Source organism: Pleurodeles waltl, chromosome 6 (assembly GCF_031143425.1).
Source record: "Pleurodeles waltl isolate 20211129_DDA chromosome 6, aPleWal1.hap1.20221129, whole genome shotgun sequence".
NCBI classification, from domain to species: domain Eukaryota; kingdom Metazoa; phylum Chordata; class Amphibia; order Caudata; family Salamandridae; genus Pleurodeles; species Pleurodeles waltl.
In genome coordinates this window covers 761,515,089-761,539,832 of record NC_090445.1, presented here as the reverse complement: position 1 = coordinate 761,539,832, position 24,744 = coordinate 761,515,089, and the positions used below count along the sequence as shown (strand labels likewise).

General features: G+C 45.4%; 1 long non-coding RNA gene across 2 annotated transcripts in view; it reads right to left on the bottom strand.

Annotated features, from left to right (window-relative positions):
* LOC138300246 (uncharacterized) overlaps nucleotides 1-24,744 on the bottom strand; it is a 686,960-nt gene that overhangs the window by 64,454 nt on the left and 597,762 nt on the right. For both annotated transcript variants that reach the window (XR_011204895.1, XR_011204894.1), the window contains exon 4: nucleotides 2,385-2,528. This is a non-coding gene — a long non-coding RNA (uncharacterized lncRNA). The remainder of the gene's footprint in view (nucleotides 1-2,384; nucleotides 2,529-24,744) is intronic.

Here is a 24,744-nt window from a genome sequence, read left to right as displayed (position 1 = left end):
TGTGGATCAGCCTACTTCAGCCACTGGCTAACTTCACAGTGAGTGAGGACACACTGCTCTCTCACAAGGGCACAAAGTGGATCCCTTCAGTGCCAGGGACTACAATGAAAATGTGTGTTTTCTGATACAAAAAAAATACCTATATTTGATTTTAGCCATTTTTTCCATTTATATTTGTGAGGGTCCGACAGCTTCTTCATCATCTACAAGGTTTTACAAATACCATTAGAAAGCAAATCATGCATTGACATATTCAAAAGCCTAGAAGCCAATGACAGGCAAAACTGGTTTTGCCAATGCCTGTTTCCGCTTGTTTTTGGTTCTCCTTGAGAGCTAAAACACTTACTGTTCTTGACATCTTAAACAATTCTGTATAAAAACATATTTCAGTTTTCATGTTTGGCTGAAATGTATTTGTCGTTCAGAATATTTTAATAAATTAGGGGATAGTTTTAGATATTTACGATTTAGATCTTTTGGAGTTCGTTCTTTTTTTTTTTATTTATGACCCAGAGTTAGGAAAAATACTGCCTTAGTAGACACCCCTGCCTGTGAAGACTCCAGTTACAGTATGGAAGCTCGGTGACAGGTTATCACAGCAAAGGTTTTGTAGGCAAGTGATTGCTGCTAGTAAAACTGCATCAGCCAGACGATGATGACGACGATGAACTAGCAGTTATTTGGGCCTTGTGTCTTAGGGTTGCTTGTGTCCTGCTACCAGATAAAGGCCCTTATTATGAACATGGCGGTCTGGACCGCTGGGGGTGGCGGTCATTAACGCCAACGGCATGGCGGCCCAGACCACTATATTCTGAGCATAGTAGTGAACCGTCCGCAAAGCAGCCAGTTCACTACCACCCACCGTCAGGCCACAGTCCACGGCTGGGCTGACTGTGAGCACATTCGGCCCGGCCGTGGAGGCAGGACAGGCGGTGGGATTACGGTCCCTATTCCACCAGGGATCCCCAGGCGAATTACCCTGCCAGGTAATCCCCGGCAGAAAGCATACGGGTGACAGGAATAATCATCCCTGTCACCCTGTATGTAACATGCCCGGCACCTCCCCCCCTTTCCACTATTTCTACCCCCCAAACCCCTAGAACATCCCCCACCCCTGAACCCTGAAAAATCGACCCCCCAACCCTCCACCCCCAAAACCCCATGCAGGCCCCCCTACCCGACCCTCACCATCCCCCACCCCTACATCCAGGTCCCCCAAGCACCCACATCCACCCATCCACCGACACACATCCCCTCCCACAGACACTCACACACACCCCCATGCACTCACACACACACACCCCTCCCCCGTCACTCTCGGACAGCAATTACCTTATCCGTCGCGCTTTTCTGGGAGGGAACGGGCTCCCTGGATGCTTCTCCGCCACCATTGCCGCCTGTCCATACACTGCCATGCCTAAAACTGCTTCATAATAGGCGTGGGGGTGAGGGTGGAGCAGCATTCGCCAACAACCGCTAGCATGGCGGGCCTCACCGCCATCAATGGCGGTGAGGCTCCATGCAACATTATGTGGCGGGATGCCGGCTGCCAACATTGGCGGTCTTTTGTTGATGGCCGGCACGGTTGGGGGCGGGGCATCCCGCCATGTACATAATGAGGGCCAAAGTCTGCAAAAAGCAGAAGAATGCTTGTACGTTAGAAGGGTGCTTAGCATAGGTCTTTATCCTGTGTGAAAAGCACAGCAGCACGTTGATGGTAGAGTAAGACAGGTCGCTAAAATTTAATACCTTGGGTTTCTGTTAACCACTACACTGCAAGATATGACTTAAGATAAAGAGGGTGGCAAAATAAGCTAAACTGATGGGGGCTCCAGCATAAATGAAATGGTTGGTAAGGTAGGCAACATTTCTGTGAAGGTATGGGAGTCTTTTCCCCACCCATCTGCAAATATTTATCAAGAATGCCCATGAATGGATGGTAAGTCACGTGTATGAAATAGTGCAGTCAGTGGTGTGTAGATATATGGCTTAGAAGGTGGATAGATATAGTGTAGATCACCTGGGGAGAGACTGTTCCATAATTCTGGACTAATTATCAAGAACCATTTATTGAGATTTGTGAATTGCTAGGATCCCTGTTCTCCCTAATTTAATAAGGATCCTAATGGTTAGTAATGAAGTGAGCACAGATGTAAATCAGAGGGTGGACTCCCATGTGTGCATTTCTGCACCAGGCAAGAGATAAAGAAAAATGTAGTCATGAGAGAAAGCCATTATATTCTCTTCCTATCATCCTTCTTGTGAGGTGGCTCTCCTTAACCAAATGCACAGAAGAAATCTGAGCCTTTTGCAATTGTGTAAAATGTTTTGTACAGTACTGAATATAAAGCATTACAATAATCCAGCGGGGTGCTGCAACTCACCAATCAGAGAGAATTAAGAGAAAATCCTTCAGAGCCCTTTTTCATAGAAATACGTTTCAGCTACTTGGTTGATCTGTGGAACCATAGATCAGAATGGAATACCACCAAAGCCATTTTACCTTTATCAGCTTTGTCGGAATTCACCTGAAAGTACAAGATGAATAAAGTGAGCCTACTTCTGTTATTGAAGATAATCTGGTCCAAAATTTAGTAGCACATTATTTGATCTTTTGTGGTCAACTCCAAAGATCACCAAAGTGTGCCTGCTCCTTAGATAATTCTGCTCCAAAAGAAAGCCCTCTTTTGAATTGAAATTATAAAGTTGGATATTTTCAGCAAATGACTGCAGGTGCGGCTGTTACCCTGTTTTTGCATGGGACGGAAGAGGGAGGAATATTCATAAATATGTTCACTCAAAACAAAATGTTAAAGGGACGTTGCAATTCTCTGGTAAGATAAAATGGTATTCTGTATTGTAATTCAACTTACAAATTTCATGAACAAGTCCAGTTCAACTCGATTTGAAACGTAAAACAGGATCAGATTTAATAGTTTGGAGCATCTATGCTTCTTGTCCTAAGTGTCTCAGCTTTCAAGCTGAAGTTTGGATCTGTGGACCTAGGTGGCAGTTTGGTTTTGGGGGGAGTAAGGGCTTTGTTTAACCATCTGGCGACCATGCCAGCTGTTCTACCAGTGGAGGGTGCTAATACTGGCCCACCAACACATTTTTCACAGTGGGGTTCCCCGATCTCCAAATGGGTGCTGAAAAAAAAATAATGAGTTCCTGGTAGCCAACCAGATTTGAAGCTCAGTTTCAAAGTTTGGGTCAATGAACCGCCATAGACAAGTTTTTTAAACAATCATTCTTTAACCTTTTGTTTTCTTCAACAAATGCCATCTGAATTTAAAGCAAAGCCTATAACATCACAGAAGGCATGGCTTCTGTCTACATGTCAGATATGGTGTTCAGCGTTTCACTGATTTATGTTTTCTCCCTTCTCAAAACTCTACTTTGTGATTTTGAATGGTATGTGCAAAGTTTGGGGTTCTCCTGTAACTTTTCTGACTCACCCAGTCAGTGTGTGTAAAACGTTCCAAAATGCACCTTAATTGGACTACATTTTCCCAGGAAAATTTCATTTAGATTAATCAAAAGAAACAAATATTCGCTTTTACTGAACAGAGCAACATAGCTAGAACTATAAAGTTGCTATCACACAATCAGTTTATCTATCTAGCTATCTAGGTTTAGTCAAGGTTTAGTTACAGTGGGCTGACTGAATACTGGTTACAGGAGAAAACCTCAAATGATAAGCAATACAACAGTTAAAGTATCCCCTTAACTATAACTCCCACCATCATGTGTAAAAGGTAACAAAATATGGCAATAAAACATTGACTGTGTGTGTGTGTAAGGCGTTCAGTGATTCAGCAAATAATTGCGCAGTCTGATTTCCTGTCTCCTCGTTTTCTAATATTGAAACTCCCAGTATATGCACCATTACAAATGAATTAATCAAATCTCTTAAAAGAAGGGAGCAGTACTCATCAATCACTAATTTATTATATCATGTAGAAAATATAAAAATATATTAAGCCCCACTTTTTTAAAAATAGCAATTTTATTTTTGAATGTGTGATATTGACAAAATGATGTTTAGTTTTGTTTGTATACTGATTCTTAGGCTTTATATGATGCTATTTAAACCTGTAGAAACCCTAAAGGATGATGGACGGAGAGCTGAAACTTTTGCAATTGCTCACCCCCATTCACAGATCTGGGTTTAATCCATTGTTCTTTTTCTCACCATGCCACCCCTGGTTTGGACCTAGCCATATGCAAATCAGTCTTGACCCTGTTCCCCATGGGAACAATCCAGCCCGAACTGCCAGGCCATGTCCTCCCTGAACCGGACACAAGCATCCTTGGACTGGTTTTGGGGTATCACCCCTCATCAGCCAGGGTAACTTGAATCTAGTGGCACAGTTAGCAAGAGACCCATGTCTGGGCATGAGAACAATGAGAACAATTCGCTAACAAAGTATTATTTTGGGTATATTTAGGGGGTCATTCTGACCCTGGCGGCCGGTGGCCGCCAGGGCCACCGACCACGGGAGCACCGCCAACAGGCTGGCGGTGCTCCCACGAGCATTCTGACCGCGGCAGTTCAGCCGCGGTCAGAAGCGGCAAGTCGGCGGGCTCCCGCCGACTTACCGCTGCTCGGGGGAATCCTTCATGGCGGCGGAGCGCGCTCCGCCGCCATGAGGATTCTGACAGCCCCTACCGCCATCCTGTTCATGGCGGGAAACCCGCCATGAACAGGATGGCGGTAGGGGGTGCCGCGGGGCCCCTGGGGGCCCCTGCCGTGCCCATGCCAATGGCATGGGCACGGCAGGGGCCCCCGTAAGAGGGCCCCGCAAAGTATTTCAGTGTCTGCCTTGCAGACACTGAAATACGCGACGGGTGCAACTGCACCCGTCGCACCCCTGCAACTACGCCGGCTCAATTCTGAGCCGGCGTCCTCGTTGCAGGGGCATTTCCTCTGGGCCGGCGGGCGCTCTTTCGGAGAGCGCCCGCCGGCCCAGAGGAAATGTTTAAATGGCCGCCGCGGTCTTTTGACCGCGGTGCGGTCATTTCACGGCGGTACCTTGGCGGACGGCCTCCGCCGTCCGCCAAGGTTAAAATCACCCCCTTAGTTTGTTCTTCTCCCTCTAAAATTTGTGCTTCAAAAAATGGTATGGAGAAAGCACTGGAGTGCGAACCAGAGGCCTTGATGTATACAGGAAGGCCACACTGCCCCTTCAACACTAACCCAGCATTACATCCCCATCCTGCTTTCCACGGTGTGTGGACAGTTCAAGTCAGACTAGAACCGATCTAACCCCTGATCCATCAGTTCTAATTGCCTGTTACTCCATGTAGACAGGAAACCACTTGTATGAGAAGGGTCCTTTATGAAACAACCTCATGTGTCTCCAGCCTTGAAACTAGTGGGATAAAGTATTATTTACCATTGGTGTGTAGCTCACCAAGTCATTCCTGTTAACAAACTGTGACAATCATACAATAGAGTACACAATGGCAGGGGCCCTGTGCAACAAATCTGACCATCATTCCATTACATAAGGTCTTCTGAGAGGTTACTAGATGTTACTGCCGTACAAAGTGGCAATGGCAAGTGAGTCTTTGTCCTAACCTTTTGAAATACAGGCATCAATCGACACAAGCTCCATGATGTGTTCATCCTTGGTTGTCGTACTCTGTATACTTTAACTTCAATGAAATTGAAATGTTTCTTGGACTAAAATATATTGTGTCATTTCCTTTACAGTTTTCCCCAGGAATTGCAAGTTTCTAAAGTTCTCAATATTACTACTGGCGGTCGCTAGTAGGTATAGTTAGGACCATTTTTCCATAGACAGAGCATTTTTTGTTTTGCCAATAACTTTGGAGCATCTTGACAAATCTTCACAAAATTTTCAAAACTTATACTTCGGTTAATTCATCTGCTGTGTTGACCGTTTCGGGGTGACCTGTCAAGCGAGGACCAAGGACAAGGGAGTCCCAAAACACTTTTCCCCCATTTTACCTCTATGGGATTTTTCAAATATTTGAACACAACTACAGCCCGAACCACTGAACGGAATTACACCAAATTTGGCAGAAAGCTAGTTCTTGATCCGGAAAGTGTGCTTTTTGTGATTTGGTGTAAATCCCTTCGGTAGTTTTGGAGAAATAAGAGTTTAAAAAATATAGATCTCTAGGGACGCGGCTCCAACTGTCCCTGTGCGGATATCTGATTGGCTGCCAACACTACCCAGGCAGTGTTGGCAGCCATCTTGGGACTCTGCTTCAGCCGAGACCGAGCAGAAAAAGAAGTGAAAAAAAAGAAAAGGGTTCAGGGTAGGGACACTCTGACCCCTTAGCTCTGATGCTGGGGTCCAGGGCTAAAAAGCATTTTTTTTAAACGTCAGGAAAGTCAGTGGATCCAGATCCATGGATTTTTCCAATGTTTTTTTTTTTTTAAAAAGGGTCATTTCCCACCCTTTTCTCTTAACTAGTCACCGGGTGGGCCAGGACCTGGGAGCACTGGAGCTTCAATAAAGGAGTGGACACACGGGCCCCCCTCCTAGGACTTTTATTAGTCCTGGGGACAGCCACCTCCCCAGGGTGATCAGAAGGAAGGGACTACATTTAATATGCATGCCCGGGAGCCGCGTGATTCCCCCCTCTCCCTCCTCCCCCCGGTACCCTCCTCTGCAGCCCTAGGGACTGCCACCTCCCCGGGGCAATATGTTTTAATATTTCTTATTAAGACTCGCCGGGGCTAAATAAGAAGTTTGTGCGGGGGCAGCCCCCCCCGCAGCCCCAGGGGCTGCCACCTCCTCTGGCAATTTACTTAAATTAAGGGGGCAGCGCGCCCCACCCCTGCACCTCTGGGGACCACCAGCTCCCCGGGGCTGCAATAAAAAAATGAAGGGGGACCACCACCTCCCAGAGGCAAATTGAATGTTGGAGGGTGGCCGCACAGCCCACGTCATGGAGCCACAGATGGTCCTGGGGACTGCCACCCCCCAGAGCAGGCTCCTGCTATGTCCCTGGATGCTCACCCCAAGGACATAACTGTTTGCTGTGACCTGGTGGGAACTTTGACAGATATAGTTACTTCAAATAACTCTAAGTTCTGAATTTCTTTGGTTTTGTGCGAGTAAATTCAGAACCTAACTATATAGTCCCTGTAACCTTTGTTTTTCCAAGTGAATTTCTAAGGTATTTAAATTCTATCTCGTAACTATAATGTCCCTGTAATCTTTGATTTTTTCAGTTAAAAAAAAAAAAAGCTAGTGAACGGAAAGGATAGGGTTGCTCATGAACTATGAAGTGTCTCAGCTGCCTAAATGAGCACAAGTCACATATAGCAAGATCCTTCAAGTGCCCACTGATGATGGCATTATTTACTATACTATACTTTAAATAGGTTCTGAACTACCGTTAGCCAGCTCCTATGCTGTCTTTCTTCTCCTTAGCCTCAAAGCTTACTGAAATACTCCTCATTTAATCACTCTAATGTTTGGTGGATCTGTGAAGTGGTGATGTGCCCCTAGGTGGGTAGGGAAATAACCATAATCAAATAAAGGTGGCATGCAGTGCCCCTCCCCCCCCCCCCCCCCCCCGGTTGAAAAGCAGAGGCAATAATGATATTGGTATCAAACTAATCAGTGTGGTGCTCCAGACTGGGCCTGCTAGAGTGCAGGTGTGCCTCCTTTGTGTGCAACTAAATGCTGAGGGCTCCTTCCTTCTCCCCATTAAATGCAGAGCCGAACAGCCCCCTCCAGTTACAGCTCTTTTAAAGCCTTTGGTCCTGCATGCTCTGCCTTTAAAGCGAGGACTGTCTCGCGGCTCGAGGTCACAAGGTCATAGCTCCATCCCCAGGCTAGCGCTGGCTGTCCTTGCGCACTCGCTCCTGCTGAGTGCCCTCTCTTCGGTCTACGTACAAAAAGGCATCGTTATTTTCATTCCCTGCTGGGCTGAGCCCTGCTGTCAAGCAGTCACACTTGCTGCATGTCACCGTGTCTTCATCTGAAAATACTAGAGATTTCTTTCAGTCATAGACTGAGGACACGGTTCCCCGACCGCAGATAATTCCAGATTAGCATTCCTGCTGCCCACGGTCAAACACACAGCAATGCTTCAGGAAGGATGAAAACGGATGTGTGAACAGGTGTCGGAAGTAGCATCTCTGTCAGCCAAGACAATGAGCTTCCATCGGCTTTTGCTCGCGGCCTTATTCAAGCTATAATCACATCTGTGGAATAAGGTGAGCATTGTGAGATAACAGTGCACCACGACCGCACTATGGGATGAGGGCTAGCTTAGTAATTAGTTCAGAAAGAAGGCTGGCAGTCGAAGGTCGAGAAGTTCCGACCCTGGCACTAATCTTCTCTATGATTCTACCAAAGTCAATTTAATATATTGCCATCTTGGACACTGACGTTTATATTTTATCTGCGCCTTCCCATGAGTCTTGGATATTTTGGGAGGTAATCGAAATTCCTCCTCTATTGAGTTAGTATTGTAAAAGAAGTTCTGGCAATCCATTAGCCGAATTTACTATCTGTACCAGGCATTACATTTTTAGTACCGCCCAGCTGTGGGGAAGGCCCATAGTGAATCAGAATGTGGTGTAATCATGTGACCGGTCTTTCAAAGTCTCTCTGATCCAATAGAGATTCTGCTTTGTAATCAGTTGTGTGGAGCTGTGTTCAAGTGACGACGTGACTGGTTCCACCTATGCTCCCTCATACATCCTAGTGGAGAGGAAGCACTTTTTGACCGGTTTCACAAGTTTGACATTTAAAAAATCTGTACTACAAATAAGTTTAAAAGGTGAGATTTGGCAGGGGTTTTCAAAACAGGAAAATGTTACAAGCTGGCTTGTTTTACAAGGGTGAGAATCCAAGCATGTGTGCTTAGAAAACAGCACACTGTGGAAGTATCTCTAATTTGGAACTTCTTTTTTAGAAGTTGACAGCAGGGTACTATGATGCCTTGCCTGGCTGCACTTAAAGACTACCTACAAGCATGCTACTCTTGAGCACAGCCCCTTATAGACACACTAGTATCTGCCTTCACATTTTAGGCTACTCCGCAGTATTGTGGCGATGGTGGGAGGACGTGCAAAGGAATTCCCCTCATTGAGGGCGTGGGGGGCTTAGAAATTACAGGGATGGGGTCGAAAATGCCTACGTGCTGATGTTCTTTCACATTTTAGTAGATGGGTTTAATTGAAATTTTAAATGGTGTCCATAACATTTCACTTTGCAGGTGATGAAAAGGGCAAACATAAGTGCATAGGACCCCTATGCTTGCTGGCCTCATAGCAAGGATAAGGCTGGACTCCATGTAATGTACGTGTATGTCCAATAGTCAGGAACTGGATACACTGAATGTGCCAGATAGTGCTTAACTGATGTCAACTTCACTGTTTCAATATACACGAGTACAGAAGTAAGCCATGACAGTTTGTATGATGCCATTATATAGACCACAGGTAAGTGAAACTCTAAAGCTCGCAGGATTCACATGCTATGCTACAACTCACCTTCTTTCACCATCAACAAGGAGATTTGAGTTCATGGCTATTTTCGTTTGTGGAACAAGGAAACCTAAGAGTCTTCTCCAGTTAAAGAAATTAATAGAGACTAGGAAAACCACTTTGTAGTATCTAATTTTCCTTGGAATCTCAAAAATGTTAGTGCTTATAAAATAGACTCTCTCTCTTAGTATAGCGCGCTATGAAAAGGGTGGCCGTTGTCAAATATAAATGCAGTTCAGAGCCACAAACCTGCTTTTTGTGAAGTCACTTATGGTTGTCAGATTTATATAAACCACTTGTGACCTAGCTTGTCCCACTCAGTTAGCTAGACCCATTATATTTAGCATGCCCAGAACCTGTGAATCCCAACCTTTAGGTTTTGCACATGTCTTCAGAGAAGAAAGAACGACAATTTTTCCTCTTTCCCACATCTTGGGACCAATGACCTTTGAAGAATAATTCTGAATAGCAAAGGAGACTCCCACAATAGAATGTGTAATTCTCTACTCTTCAACTGAGCTGTTTATTTATTACTATTCAGATTAGACTATGGAAGGAATTGTAATAAAGTAATTTAATTTACAAGCCACAGCATATAATTAATACAAAATCACTATTTTAGCCGTATTGAGGATGACAAAATACATTTGCTTAGAAAAAAACTAATCAGGGGAGGGAGGAGTGTGTAGCACATTATAAGCAAAAAGTAACAACACTGGTCTGTTCAAATATGTAATATATACATTGAGAGACATAATAGTGTTACACATTTGCCATACAGTTCGTTATTTTTAAAATTGTTGTTGACTCTTCATGTAGTACAGTAATAGGCCATCAAACCATGTTTTTTACTGAGGGCGAAATTGTGGATTTCCAGTTTTTCAAAACACGCTTTTGTAAGACTACTGTGCTTCTAAAAGGCAGTGTTGCCTGCTTGCCCATGCATTTTGGTTCCCATAAAGCAGCACTCCCGCTCTCTTTTATCTTCTCTTACATGGCTTTTTGAATTGGTCCTTAAGCGTCAAAAATGGAAATTTACAGGAAGTATACTTGTGAAATTCGTACAAGTAGAAAAGATTGTCTTCGCACTTTTGCTAACAGGAATTTAGAAGTTATAGGGCCGATTCACAAAAGCATGTAATAAAACTTTTTAACAAGTACTCCTGTAATACTACTTCCCACACGCACAACTGTTTTTGTGAATAGGCCCTTCCATCTTTTGATCTGCATGTAGGTTTCTTACATCCTTGCCAAGGAAAGCAGAAGTGCTGTATCTTATATAGGAATCCCAGTATGTAGGATTATACTAATAGTTGATGTCACTTGAGACTGAAATCATTCACTTCAGGAAATTGCTGCAGAGAGATAGTTAATGTCCCTTTTCTGCTTCTTGCACATTAGTCTTCACACCTTTCCTGGTGGGTAGTTATCGAATTTACTAAACACTGATTCCCAATCCATGGATGTACAAATCAAGTTGGACGATTACTAAGACCTCCGAAGTCAGCGCTTTGTTGTGACCCCCTTGAGTATCTTAGCCCTGAGGCGCAGAGGAATCAAAATACATCTTTATATTAAAAGTAAACAAGCACTTAGACAGGTTTTATGAGGCCAGCACTTTAAACAATGTTAAAACGCTCTTTTGACTTATTTCCTTTCAGGGGTCCCTAATCCTTATTTAACGGGTTAAATATGATTTTGTCAACCTGTTTCATCATAGCAGCTTCTTAAAAACAAAGTGATTGGGCTGTACGGTCTAGGCTTAAACGTTTAGTGCAATGTGTACATCGGAGATGCTAAAATGGCAGCCGTTTTACCTGCCAGCACTTGATAAAAAAAAAGTATGTAATTTGCATTTGTAGTGCCTCCCCTAATGAAAGCACGAATAACACCTTGTTGTGTTTTGGTTTCTGCTTTATGTGACCACCTGGCCAGAGATAAGGAATCCATGTAGAACTTCTTGTCAGTGTTTCTTCTGATTACAAAAGACTCTGGAATGAGCCTCCATCATAGAACAGGTTATTGGCCTGCAAGATGTGGAATTCTCCTCCTCTCTCACTTGGGCAGGAAACCTCTGAGCTATCTCTCCAGAAGAATCTGAAAAGCTGGTTCTTTAGGTGTATTTAACTGCAGTCGCAACTCGTGGGGATTTCAGGGGCGGGGTGGCACGCAGGGTACGGAAGGGATTAATAATAAAATAAAATGTAAAAAAAAAGTACCTCTGCTCCCGCGCCGAGCTGCTCCTCTCCTCCCCTTCATCTGGATGCTGCAAGCAGAGGCTCCCAGCCTGCCCTGCAGCCAATCCTGACGCTGCTCAAAGGAGCGTCAGGATTGGCTGGGAGCACCCAGCCAGGGCGCTCCCAGGCAGACTTGAAGCCTGTGCAGGCTCTCTCAGAGGCGTGTGCGCATGTGTGTTTGGCTGGCCAAACATACATGTGCAGTGAAGGGGAGTGCTGTGCACTCTTCTTCAGTGTACTTCACCCCTGTGGCCCCACCCCTTTCAAAGAAAAGGATAATAAACATAGTTTATTATCCTTTTCTTTGAAAGGTTTTGCAGCTGTCTCTACTGGCGTAGGGGGATGCTCCTCCGCCCTTATGGAGTTGCCGCCCCTGTTTAACTGAGCCGCTTGGTGGTCTTTTGTTCTGAATTTCAAGAGCGCATCCTTAAGACAGGGACACTTCTTACAAAGTAGCTATGCGTTCTACAAATTACTTTATTATTATTACTATCATAGAGCAGGTAATCAGTAGAACTGTCACTGGATTATACCCTTCTGGATGTGCAGTTCTACATCAAGTCGACCACTACAAGTTTCTAAGGCATCAACTGTAGATTATGGAGCATAGTCACAGAAAAAGTAGGAAATCAACACTTGGATAGATACGTATATGCACATATGTAGATTTCCTACTTTTTGGAATTCACAGACTCTTCAAAGAATCCATATAGAAAGTTGTGCCACGCATAGTCATGTAGATTCCTTGGGAAATCATGTGACTTCCTTGTTGAGGATGCATTTCCTCTGTGTGCTGTGTGGCATTCTCCATGGCAGAGACTCTGCAAAGGACTACTCAGTTCCCCAGTTCCAATCTACACTTTTTTGTTTTGTTCCCGCCCCCCACCTCATAGAGAAACCCCTTCTCCTACATTCTAACGAAAAGTTGCGGGTGTGTCATTTCCCACCCATCCAGGGAAGGGTATTTACACCAGAACTAGGCTGAAGTAAATGTACAACCCTTTCCAGGATGTAAAGGGGAAACACTGTAGGTTGCGAATGCCCATAAAGATACTTGTTCATGGATATTCACATGTTTCTAAAGCTAACTACGCACAGCAATCCTCAGGAATGCTGTAAAGCCCATCCTTTGAATGCTATTTACAGGTGTGGGCTTTCCACACCTGTAAAAGGCCTGACACCTGCCAGGAATCCCTTAATGAATCGCTGACAGGAGTACTGAAGTAAATTTGGTAACACATGTTTACAGCCAAACTGACCTTTGTGGATCAGAACCTATTTCTTGAATCTAGAACGCAGGAAGTAAAGTCAGAGGGATACCAAGAAGAGTCCTATGGAGGAATAGTCAGCACTGTTTCCTAATGATTGAAGTTCGACAGGGCTATAGGTTGCGTCCTAAGACATAGGCTATGAATTTTACACCTACTTAATCACAGGCAGATTGTAGACAGATTTTTGTATGTTATAGCTCAGGGGGCCTCAGGTACATCTTGCATCAATGCTGGCATTGTGACATGTTGAACGATTACCTCCTTAGTGCAATATCCAAAGTGGCTAAGTGCAATGCTACTGTACTAATAGGGGATTTTGGGACAACAAAGTGTGCTGCTATTGGTCTGAGAAGTAGGGACCTGTGCGTATAAGAATCACACATCTTGATTTGTGGCATGCACCACACATATAAAAAAGCGGACACACGCGTCATGAAGTCGGTTCCTGCAATCTGCATGTACACAAAGTCACATTCCACCTGGGTCACTCAGATAAAAACACATTAGTGAAAACACAGCACACATACACACACACACACATAAATATACTGACAATACTGATGTTTAATATCATATCAACATATATGCATTTACCCAATTCGGGTAACCACTAGGCTCCTCTGGGGGAGTCGGGTGGCGTGCCCCTGTAGTCACACACCAAAAACACAAACTACTTATTAGAATCCTGATCCTGCTGCGGGATACCCTCAGCCGATATGAAGGAAGTGTAAAAAAAGGACCCAATATACTCGTTTGGTATAACGAAAGCAACAACTCCCTAATTTAGCAGAGGAGATAAACCTTCTTACTCACGTCATCAAGGAGAACATGCTGCAACTGCACGCCCATCCCAGGCTTTTGCCACTGTATGGGGTAACCAGGGAGGACAGGGTGACGTCATTTTGAGTGACAACAGCTAGGGGGTGACTCGCGTGGAATGCCCACCACACGGCGTCACGTGATGATGTCACGTCCACAAACTGATGGCATAGACTGGGAAGAAACATCTGTGTTCGAGGGATCGTTCTCGATTATTAGGCAAGCGGAAACAACTCTAATAGGGAGAAAAATAATAATATACCACTGAAATCAGTTTTGGGGCCGTCATTTGATCATATTTTTAATGAAGAATTGGACGTTTCCTGCTGACCTCGATGCTAGTCAAAGTAAGAAAAAAATAATACACAACTTAAATCAGTGTTGGGAAAATAATTTGACAATATCTGTAATGTCAAGTTGGAAATCTCCCAATGTGGGCCTTCACAGTAACTCTGGACTTCAGGATCTGGAGGACCTATTTGGCCTATCAGGGACCACTGGACAGTTGGTCACCCAAGCCCACTCACAGACCACCACAGAGCCTCCCCCATCAGGATCCAACACCACAGCACCCACCAAGCGTACCCACACCTCTGTCCCCAGGATACGTCAATCAGCAGTGTGCCCACCTATACAGGGACCCAGGCCACACCTCGTCCACAAGACAATCAGGTACCTGGGGTCAGTGGTAGTGGGCATACCATTCAGGGGACAGAGGCACAGGCCCACAGGGACACTGGGAGGACTGCTGTGTGCCAGGTGGAGGACAGGCCCAGGGAACTGACTCTCCAGGAGGCGATCCTGGGAGCCTACCAACATTCCCAAGACACAATGGGCCAGATCCTTGACAACGTGCAGGAGAACAGGCGGCTGCGGGAGGGACAGCATCAGGGGATCAGGGAGGACTTGCAGGTCATCAACAACACTGATCTCCATAGCAGGGATGCTGGCAGACATGGCCAACATCATGAGGGAGACAACAGCACACCAGCCGGCCCCTACCACTAGTCAGTCCATCGATCAGCCCCCCACGTCTGCTGCCGCTAGCGGCATGGAGGCCCCGCCACAGGACCCAGAGGCCACCAGCACTCCTCCCCCTGCAGAAGGTGAACTACCCTGCAAACGTTCCCTGCGACCACACAGAAGCCAGAGACACTTGCCAAGAGCACCGCCAGGAAATGAGACTCTCCTGATTGTCCCCCTTGTGTCACACACTGTCACCTTGTCCACTGTGCACTGCTACAGCTCCCCTTCCTATGTCCCCTTTGGACACTGCACCTGTGCTACAAACAGACTGGAACAATACCCTGGACTTTTCTCCATCATCACTCCATTCTATTGCACTTTACCCTCTAATTCTTAGCACTACAATAAACACCCTTGGACACATTTGTATTGACTGAAACAGCTACATCCATTGAAAATGACCTGTACATAGTGAGAGCATAGAATGAAAGACCTGTTTCTGGCTGTTGTGATCACATCAGTACATTGTTGTCATATCACCAAGATCTGTAAATGACAAGGTAACAGTAAGTAGGGGAAACAAATGGGTAATGCAAGCATGCCAATGCTACACAGAATACAACAATAGTCATGGAAATGTGAAGTTTCACTGTCTCACCTGTGTGTCATTGGAGGTACTGACGGATCACTAATGTTCTGCTGTCCACATCCTCATCCTCACTGTCCTCAGGGTCCGCTGATGCCACAGGGGCAACTCCAGTCTCCTCCTCCTGCAGAAAAGGTACATGTCATGTGAGGGCACAGGGATCCACCTGTCAGATGGATGCACCTGAACCTGGCCTTCAGGAAGGTTCTCTCAAATATCTTTCTGGTTTTCCCGTATGCCTCATTATAACGTTCTTCAGCCCTTGTCCTGGCATTCCTCACGGGGGTCAGCAGCCACGATGGGTTTGGGTAACCACAGTCACCTGCAAATATTGAGGGACAACATTTAGCCACACACTATCCTATTTGTCCAACAGCATAGGCATACACAACATACTCTGGGTGGGGACCAAGGCTCACCTATAAGCCACACCCTGTGGCTTTGTAGTTGGGCCATCACATTTGGGATGCTGCTATTCCTCAGGACAAAGGCATCATGAACCGACCCAAGATACTTAGCATTGACGTGGGAGAAGTACTAGTCCACCAGGCACACCATCTGCACATTCATGGAGTGGAAACTCTTACGCTTCCTGTACACCTGTTCTTTCTGGCAGGGGGACCAACGCAATATGTGTACCGTCAATCACCCCAATTATATTTGGGATATGTCCCAATGCATAAAACCCGGCCTTCACAGTGGCCAAATCTTCAGCCTGGGGAAAAGCCATGTAGCTGCACATGTGTTTTATCAGGGCAGACAATACCCTTGCCAGCACTATTGAGAATATTGGCTGTGACATTCCTGCTGCCAAGCCCACTGTCACTTGGAAGGAAACAGTTGCCAGGAAATGGAGCACTGATAGAACCTGCACAAGGGGGGGGGAATCCCAGTGGGATGACGGATAGCTGATATCAGGTCAGGCTCCAACTGGGCACACAGCTCTGTGATTGTGGCCCTGTCCAGTCTATAGGTGAGTATAATGTGCCTGTCCTCCAGTGTAGCTAAGTCCACCAGGGGTCTGTACACAGGGGTATGTCTCCATCTCCTATTCATCCCCAGCAGTAGGTATCTAAGGGACACAAGGGTGAGTAGGCTGTCACAATTTGAATAATGAAACCCCAACCTCAGTGTACAAAATGGATTCATGTGATGGGACAGTGGAATCGAAAAGTATGAGCCTTTTATCCTGTGATGCAGCAAGTATCGTTAGGCCTCTTTCCCCCCCTGAAATGACATCCGCCAGTCCTGTGTGGAGTGACAGGTGGAAGTGAGGTAAATCCTCTGATGATGTACGCCGTGGCGGTAGGCGGTTGCAAACCGCTGTGCAATTCTTCATTGGATATTATTGGGCATTATGGGGAACAGTGGCCAATGGGGATGTACGCCGGTGGTGACGGTATGCACCGCTGCAGACATGACCGCCATTTTCTATCTGATTCCTCACTTGTTTCCTGACCTTCCACAGGAGAAGACCTACACTGCATGTGCTGCTTTTACCTGTGTCTGGAACCTACCATGGCCCATGTGAATGGGGGAAGGGCCCCAGCCTTCACTTCGGAGGAGTTGGAGCAACTGGTGGATGGGGTCCTACTCCAGTATGGACTGCTGTATGGGCCTCCAGACCAACAGGTGAGTACACTGTGCACACAATGCATGTAGCATGAATGCATGGAGATGTGTGTGAAGGCATCGTGTAAGGGTGGTGGAGGGGAATTGTCTGTTGACGGGGTACATGTTGTGCCCAGGGCTATGACTGTGCCAATGTTGAAGAAAATGGGTATGGTGGGCCATTTGTGTAATAGGCTGGACTGTTTGTTCAATGGTGTCCTCCTGTCTGTATTGCCTCTGCAGGTCAGCGCCCATCAAAAGAAGGGATTATGGTGTGCCATCGCCAAGGACGTGCGGGCCCTTGGGGTCTATGGCAGATGGAGCACCCACTGTCTGAAACGGTGGGAGGACCTGAGACGCTGGACACGGAAGACTGTGGAGGCCCAGCTGGGGATGGCCTCCCAAGAAGAAGGGGTGCCCGTCGGACCTTGACCCCCCCCAATGGCCCGCGTACTGGTGGTGCCCTACTCAGAGCTGGATTGGCGCTTGAGGGCATCACAGCAGCAACAAGGGGGTGAGTTCTGTGAGTATCATTACAACTTATGGCTTGTGGGGTGGTATCCAGGTGGTGGTTGTATGTTAGTGGGTGCTCCTAAGGCCAGGCCAGACATAGCAGTGAAGGTCCTCTGAAGGGTAATGGTTGCATGGCAATACAGGTAACTTAGCTTGTTAGTATTCACCTCTAGACAGGACTGCGTGTGTCCCAGGTGTGCTGCAGTTGGCGGTGTGAGCTCCTCCTCATGCCTTGGTGGCTAGCAATACCACTGGTAGTGCAATACATAATGCATAGGCCTGTTCCCTGTGTGTGAGGGTGCTGTGTACGCCAAAGGTGGTGGTGGTGCAGTCATTGATCCAGTGTATCCTTTGTCTCTCTTCCCCCCCTTTCTTGTTTTGCCATCCTGTCCTTGTGTGCATTAGCATCATCTGGCAGAAGAGCAGAGGCACCGGCGACAGAGGGAGCTGCATCCCACTGGACCCTGGAAGCAGAGTCCACCGACACCGATGGAACCAGTGGGACAGAGAGCGAGGGGAGCACCACGGCGAAGACTGGAGGGGACAACACAGACTCTGATACCTCCTCTGAGGGGAGCTCCCTGGTGGTGGCAGACACCTCTGTGACCACCCCAGCTCCAGGTACAGCCGCCACCCCCGTACCAGCACCGGCCTCCCAGTAGCCCCTCAGCGAGTTGCCCGTACCCGCTCACCCAGGAGGGTGGGCATCTCCTGCACCTTGGGCCCTGTCCCAGTGAGCCCTGCTGCCCTGAGTGAAGAAGCTATTGACCTCCTGAGATCCATCTCTGTAGGGCAGTCAACCATTGTGAATGCCATCCAGGGGCTGGTATCCTAGATGCAGCAATACAATGCATTCCTGGAGGGCATTCATGGTGTTTTGGCAACCCAACAAAGATCGATTCAGGCTCTGCCCTCCTCCCTGATGGCAGCCATTGTCCCTGTTTCAGCCACCCCCCCCAACTTCTACTTCCCAGTCCCATTCTCCTCAGCCCCAATCCATCCCAAGCACACAAACAGACGTGCATGCACACAAGGCAACACCCAAGAGTAGCACAGGCACACACAAGCACCACACTTCATCCCACAGGCACTCACACAAACAACATCCCGTTGTAGACACAACAACATCCACAGCCTCCACTGCCTCCCACTCCCCCTCTTCTTCTCCTTCTCCTCCACCCCCTCCCAGTTACGTCCACACTCACACCTGCATGCATTACATCAACATCCACTACCAGCATCACCACACCAAGCAGAACACATACCTCACTGGCAGACACCTCTACAACATTCATGCACGCGTCCCCTGTGTCCTCTCCCACTGTGTCTGACCCTCCCCCTTCCTAAAGGATACAAACGCTAATACTCAGACACCCAACAACCATCCACCTCACATCAGCATACACCCCATGCACCCAAAACCAGCAGACATACACCTCCAACAACCACCCACATCCTCCACTCCCATTACTCCTCCCACCCCAGCATCCCTAAAAGACTTTTCCATGCCCAATTTGACCTCTTCCCTCCCCCCCCCCAGTCCTGCACGTATGGGCAGGGTACCAAGGACACAGCCCAGCACCTAAGCCAAACAGTCCAAGGGGACAGTGGTAGCAACATCTACTCATGTTGGTAAGGATACCAGACCTACAACACGGAAGGGGAAGGAGACAGCACCACCAAGGAGGAAAGGGAAGAGTCCTGCACCAGCAGTGCCCTGTGGCCATGTGGGCCATTTGAACTTTGGACTGGGCAGTGTCCCTTTTTGTACATGTGTACATATCTGTTTGATTACCAAATCGCATTATTAATTTTGTTGTTGAACAGATTACAATGACTTTAGTCAATTCCTGTTGTCCTTGCATTATTCTGCAATTTTTCAGGACAAATTGTTTTTTTTGGTGCAACTGGTTGTGTGTATGGTGTGTGTGTGGTGCATGTGTGTGTCACTCTCGTTTTCCTCCCTCCCTTCCTTGTGTGCTAGGTGTCTGTACTCACCGTCGTTGTCTGCGTTGGCGTTGGTGTTCCAGGTGGAGCATAACGTAGAAGATCATCGGGAAAACTTGCAGTTCGGGTTCCATGGCGGCGTGGTTCTTCCCAGTGTCTCCAATGGTGAGTCCTTTCACTTTTGAGCTCTGTTTCCGCCAGGCTTTTGTTGGCATTGGTACCTCCCCGATAAAGGTAGCGGATTTGTGTGTCTTAATATGGTTGGCAGTACTTCAACTTCCGCCTGGCTGTTGTTGGCTACTGCTGTGGTGGCTGTTGTTTCCGCCCTGGCAGTTGGTGTGGTACATGGGCTGTCTATTGGGAATATCACCGCCATGGTCATAATTTGGGGGTGATTACTGCTAGCCTGTTGGCGGTATTACCACCACTTTATCACCCACCGCCAAGGTCATAATGAGGGCCTAAATGTGTTTTATTGATAGTTACACAAATGATAGATTCCCTACTTTTTTGGGGACACTCGGTTCCAGAAGGGATTCACGCGGTGTATTCTAAGCACATTTTTTTGGCTCTGTTAATGCTCCGATCCGGATAGTTCTTTTCTTGTAACTTTTTGACAAGAGACCCAGATTCTCATCTAATCTTCCAAAGTCAAACAGTTTCACCTGATGCATAACAACTGGCCCACCAGCAGGTTCTCCCAGAAGGCGCGTGGATAGGCGCTATCAAAGTTAAGAAGGTTGTTTCTATCAGTAAGTTTTGAATATAGTGTGGTCGAGAAACCTCCATTAATTGCTCTCACCTTCACGTCTAGAGAAGATACTTCCCTGTGTTCTGACATCACGGTGAAAACTAGATAGAGGTTCCTTTGGTTCAACTTATCCAAAAATAAAGATAGTTCTTGTTCACCTCTACTCGCCATAATGCAAAAACATCATCGATATACCAATGACGTACCGGTATTCTAGTAAAATATGGATTAGTGAACAAAATGTGGATTTCCTGAAACCAATGCATGTATAGACAGGTAACACTGGGGCAAAGGTACTCCCCATCACTGTCCAGTGACTTTGGAGGTATAGATGGTCCCAGAAAGCAAAAACATTCTTAGGGACTGTTAGTCTTGCTAGTTTCATAACCCACTCGATTGGGGCAGACCGATTCCAATCTCCCTCACTCAGGAGTGTAGAAATGACTCTCAGGCTCTCTTCCTGGGGGATACTAGTGTAGAATTCCTCTACATCCAAGCATACCGTGATTTCTGTCTCTGGAGCATAAGCCATGTCTTCCAAGATGTTAAAAAAGGGTTAGTGTCCTTAACATATAAGAGTGTTTTTTCAACCAAAGGGCATAGGAACCAATTTGTAAATTGAGAAAGTGGTTCCAATACTGACCCAATCCCAGATATGATGGGTTGCCCAGTCGCGGGAGTCTCCCTTTGTTTATCTTTGGGAGGGAGCAAAAATATGGAGTGCTGGGGTTTTGAACAGTCAAAAAATCAGCTTCCTTGGTATTGATCCAGTCATTATCTATCGCCTCATCCCCAAGTGTTTTAATCTCTTTCTGAAACCTCTTGTGAGGTCTATTTTACGGATCCAGTAGTTCCTTTTATCCCTGAGTAAGCACATACATGTTTCACAGTAGTTATTCTCATGTTGAACAACAATCCCATCCCCTTTGTCAGCAGGTTCGATTACTATGTGGGTCTTATTTTTCAAGGACTCCAGGGCACTCTGTTCTTTGTTCGACAGCTTCCTTGAAAACCCCTACCTCAGGTGGTATAGCGGATGGGGAGAAAAGAAGGAGGATTTCATTCGTAGGTCTATATGTCCTTCAACTAATTGCTCTTTGTTTTGAAAGAATATCTTTACTCTTATTTTGTGAAAAAACTCCGCTAATGCACTTCTCAGTTTGAATTTGTCTAAAGTTGGGGAGGGTACAAAATCAAGGCCCTTTTTTAAGAACAGCAATTTCATCATCAGATAGGGGTTAATTGCTCAAATTCACCACCCCTTATACAGGCCACTCAAGCCCGGTTAAAGATCCTTGGTCTTGCTAAGTGTCTGCATCCAGTCTTCTCTGGGGATTCCCACTGGACTCTTTTTTCTCCTCATTTCCCTTGTCTTCCTCTCCCTCTTCCATGTCTTTTCCCTAAAAAATGAGCATTTGGTTAGAATAAGGGGGCCATAAATGGGCCAAATGGCTGTGGTCCGTATAGATTTTGTCAGAAATACATAGGCTATTTTGGAGGGGGTTGGCAGAATGGTGCTCGAGATCCTCTTCCCCTCCTGAATCTTCTTGCTGGAGTTTGAGCCATCACTGGACCAATCCTCAGATTCATTGCTATATCACAAGGGATTTTATCTCTCAGAATCATATAGTGTATTTTCCAATCTTCCCTAGTATAGGCTTATACACCTTCATGAGAAAAGTTCTTGGTGTACTTTTGAAGTTTAGTGATTTTGCTCTGCATCAAGTAATATTTATGCTGTATGATTTCCTTATTGATTTCCTCCAATTTCTTCTTCAAAATGATACTTTTCACCTGTGTGCTGAGAAAATCTTCACTGGCTTTTATCTGTACTAGCATTGCATCTAATAGATGCTTTGTGGTACTAAAAATCAAAAGTATCCAGTCTTGGGAGCATCACCAAACTATTAAAGACAAATCTTTTCTGAACTGTGTGTTGTCCAGGAACATTTTCTGTTAATTCTTTAAGGGCAATCCTGTGGGCGAGACAGTAGCTCTTAAATATTCAGTCATGATAGGTCCACGTAAAAGTGTTTTCACTTTATTGCTTCTGAGTTCCGTTAGTTTAGTGGTTCCCAACCTTTTGACTCCTGAGGACCCCGGCTAAATCATTAGTGGATGCTGGGGACCCCCAAGAAATTTGTACGATTTAAATTTCAAATATAAAAACAGTAGTTCGCAGAAAAATACAGAACAAGTACACACCAATCAAATACTCGAATCACTAAAGATATAATTGTTTTATGTTGAAAAAATATGCAAAAATTTAAATATTTGAATGGAAAAGTTGGCGCAGCAACTCGGTGAAAAACTTTACAATGTTTTTTTTGGGGGGGGGAAAGTTGAATCCTCAGGTCAGATTCTATATTTCCCAAGCGATTTCTGTTTTTATTTTTTAGTTACATAAGATCTGAGAAAGCTTTTTCACATAAGGATTTGGTAGGGAAAGGAAGTAAAACCAAAAGAGCCTCTCATTTCTCCATAGCCTCTCTGTCACATGTAATTCATTTGTTTTATAACACCTCTCATACCAGTGTAGGGTGTGGGGGCACTTCACAGGAGAGTACAAGGTGTAGGATTCACCTGTCATCCACACTGGAAGGCATTTTCTAAGAGTGTTTTGTCTGGAGAAGCACAAACTCAGGATTCAGAACACAACACAGGGGTTAGTGTTGACTTTATTAATAAGAATGTATTTCTGTGCAAGCAAACCTTTTTTAGCAGAATAAGGAAAATGGAAGACTGAAAAAACAACTTTCTAATTTGTGCCATGCAGTTTGCATGCAGCTCTTTAATGGCAGTTCATAGCTCACTGTGCTAGATTACGATTGTAACTTATGAACTGCACAGTAACAAAATAATCTCTATGACAAAGTAGTAACCCACTGTGCTATGCACATAAAATACTGTTCTTTGCATGATACAAGTTCTTTGCAATAGGCATATTAACCATCTGCCCTACCTTTCAGTCAAAACTGCCACTAGACAAAACTCCCATCTCTCTCCAGCAGGTACATTATTCACTAGCGTTATCTTGACGCTGTTATTTTTGCTCGAAAGCTCCCGGATGTACAAGTAACCTTGCTTTTAAAACTGCTGCACAAAGAAAGTAATAAATATAAAAACACACAAGTGTGTGTCAGAAGCCCCAGCTTGAGAAGTGCCTTCCTGCAGGCCCATTCCTGCGATCTCCCTATGTATAGTTTCACGGAACCCTCGGGATCCACGGACCACAGGTTGGGAACCACTGTGTTAGTTCATCCCAATTCTGGGTTTGAGGAAGCACCGGTGTGATAGTCGTGTCGGTCAAAAATGGTGGGGCTTGTAGGATTAAAACCGCCATTTTGTCAGTATACGCCAAGCCCAATTATTCAGCCATTGTGTGTGTAGTCTACCCTATCCTGAATTAGGTGAGAGAAAAAAAACTGAAAAAAAGCTTGTCTTATTAAAAATTATCTTAATAATAAAAATACACCCTACAGCTGTGCAATGCTCAACGGTATCATAGTGGGAGTGAACCAAGGCTGAAAAACTGAACTCATCACTCAGAAGGGAATAAAAAATATTTGGGATAGCCCAGGAAGGTTCAAGGAATACACTCCCTATATCAATAACAACCAAAAACAGGTATTCATAAACAAGAAACATAACTGTTGGTCTTTCTCTCAGAGACCTAGCCTAAACAGTTTCCCTAAAGAGCATTTATTTTTAAATTTTTCTCTTTATTATGACTCTCACCCACTCTAGTAGTGACATGCTTCATCATCGTACCGTGGTACTGTTTTATCCAGGTTTGGAAGAATTGTTTTACTTTAGGTGATGGAAAATATATCTCACATTGGCTGTAGACTATACATATCTTGGAATAAACCTTAATTTCCTGCAAAAACTGAAAGTTCATCCCCCTTATGATAGTCTCTTTCTGTCTCATTAGGTCACTTACAAAGATTAAACTATGCCTTAGTGTAAGTATTGACTGGCAGCTTATCTGAGTAAGGAAAAGCGTGTACACTAGTGATGGCTGTGCTAAAACTGGATAAAAAAAAACTATGGGAATTTGAGAAGCCATTAATATGGCAGCCACTTCTTTACAATTCATGGATGGTAAAGAATTTGTGGTATGGGGAACATGCTCAGCATCAACAAGAGTACATTTCATAAAGCAGATACAATTCTTTAAAGCTATTCAGGATGGGACCTAACAGGGAGCTTTGCACAATAGCTTTGTCTTGCAGCATAGGCATTCGGGCCAAGCTGTTCTGATCTCATTACTCAGAGAAGTGCCTTAGCACTGATTTTAATGTGCCCTAATTTTCTCATGGCAAGATGAAGGTGCTTATTTGACTGGTGGTTGCCAAGTAGCCAGATTGCATATTTACAAAGTAATTCTAGGTTTAAGGCTGCTTCATGTCTGCGACTCTCAGACTATAAGTATTTGTGTTTTGGGTATGTAGTCAGGCTGTTAACCTCTTTAGTGCGGGCATCGGCCACTGGCTGACGTA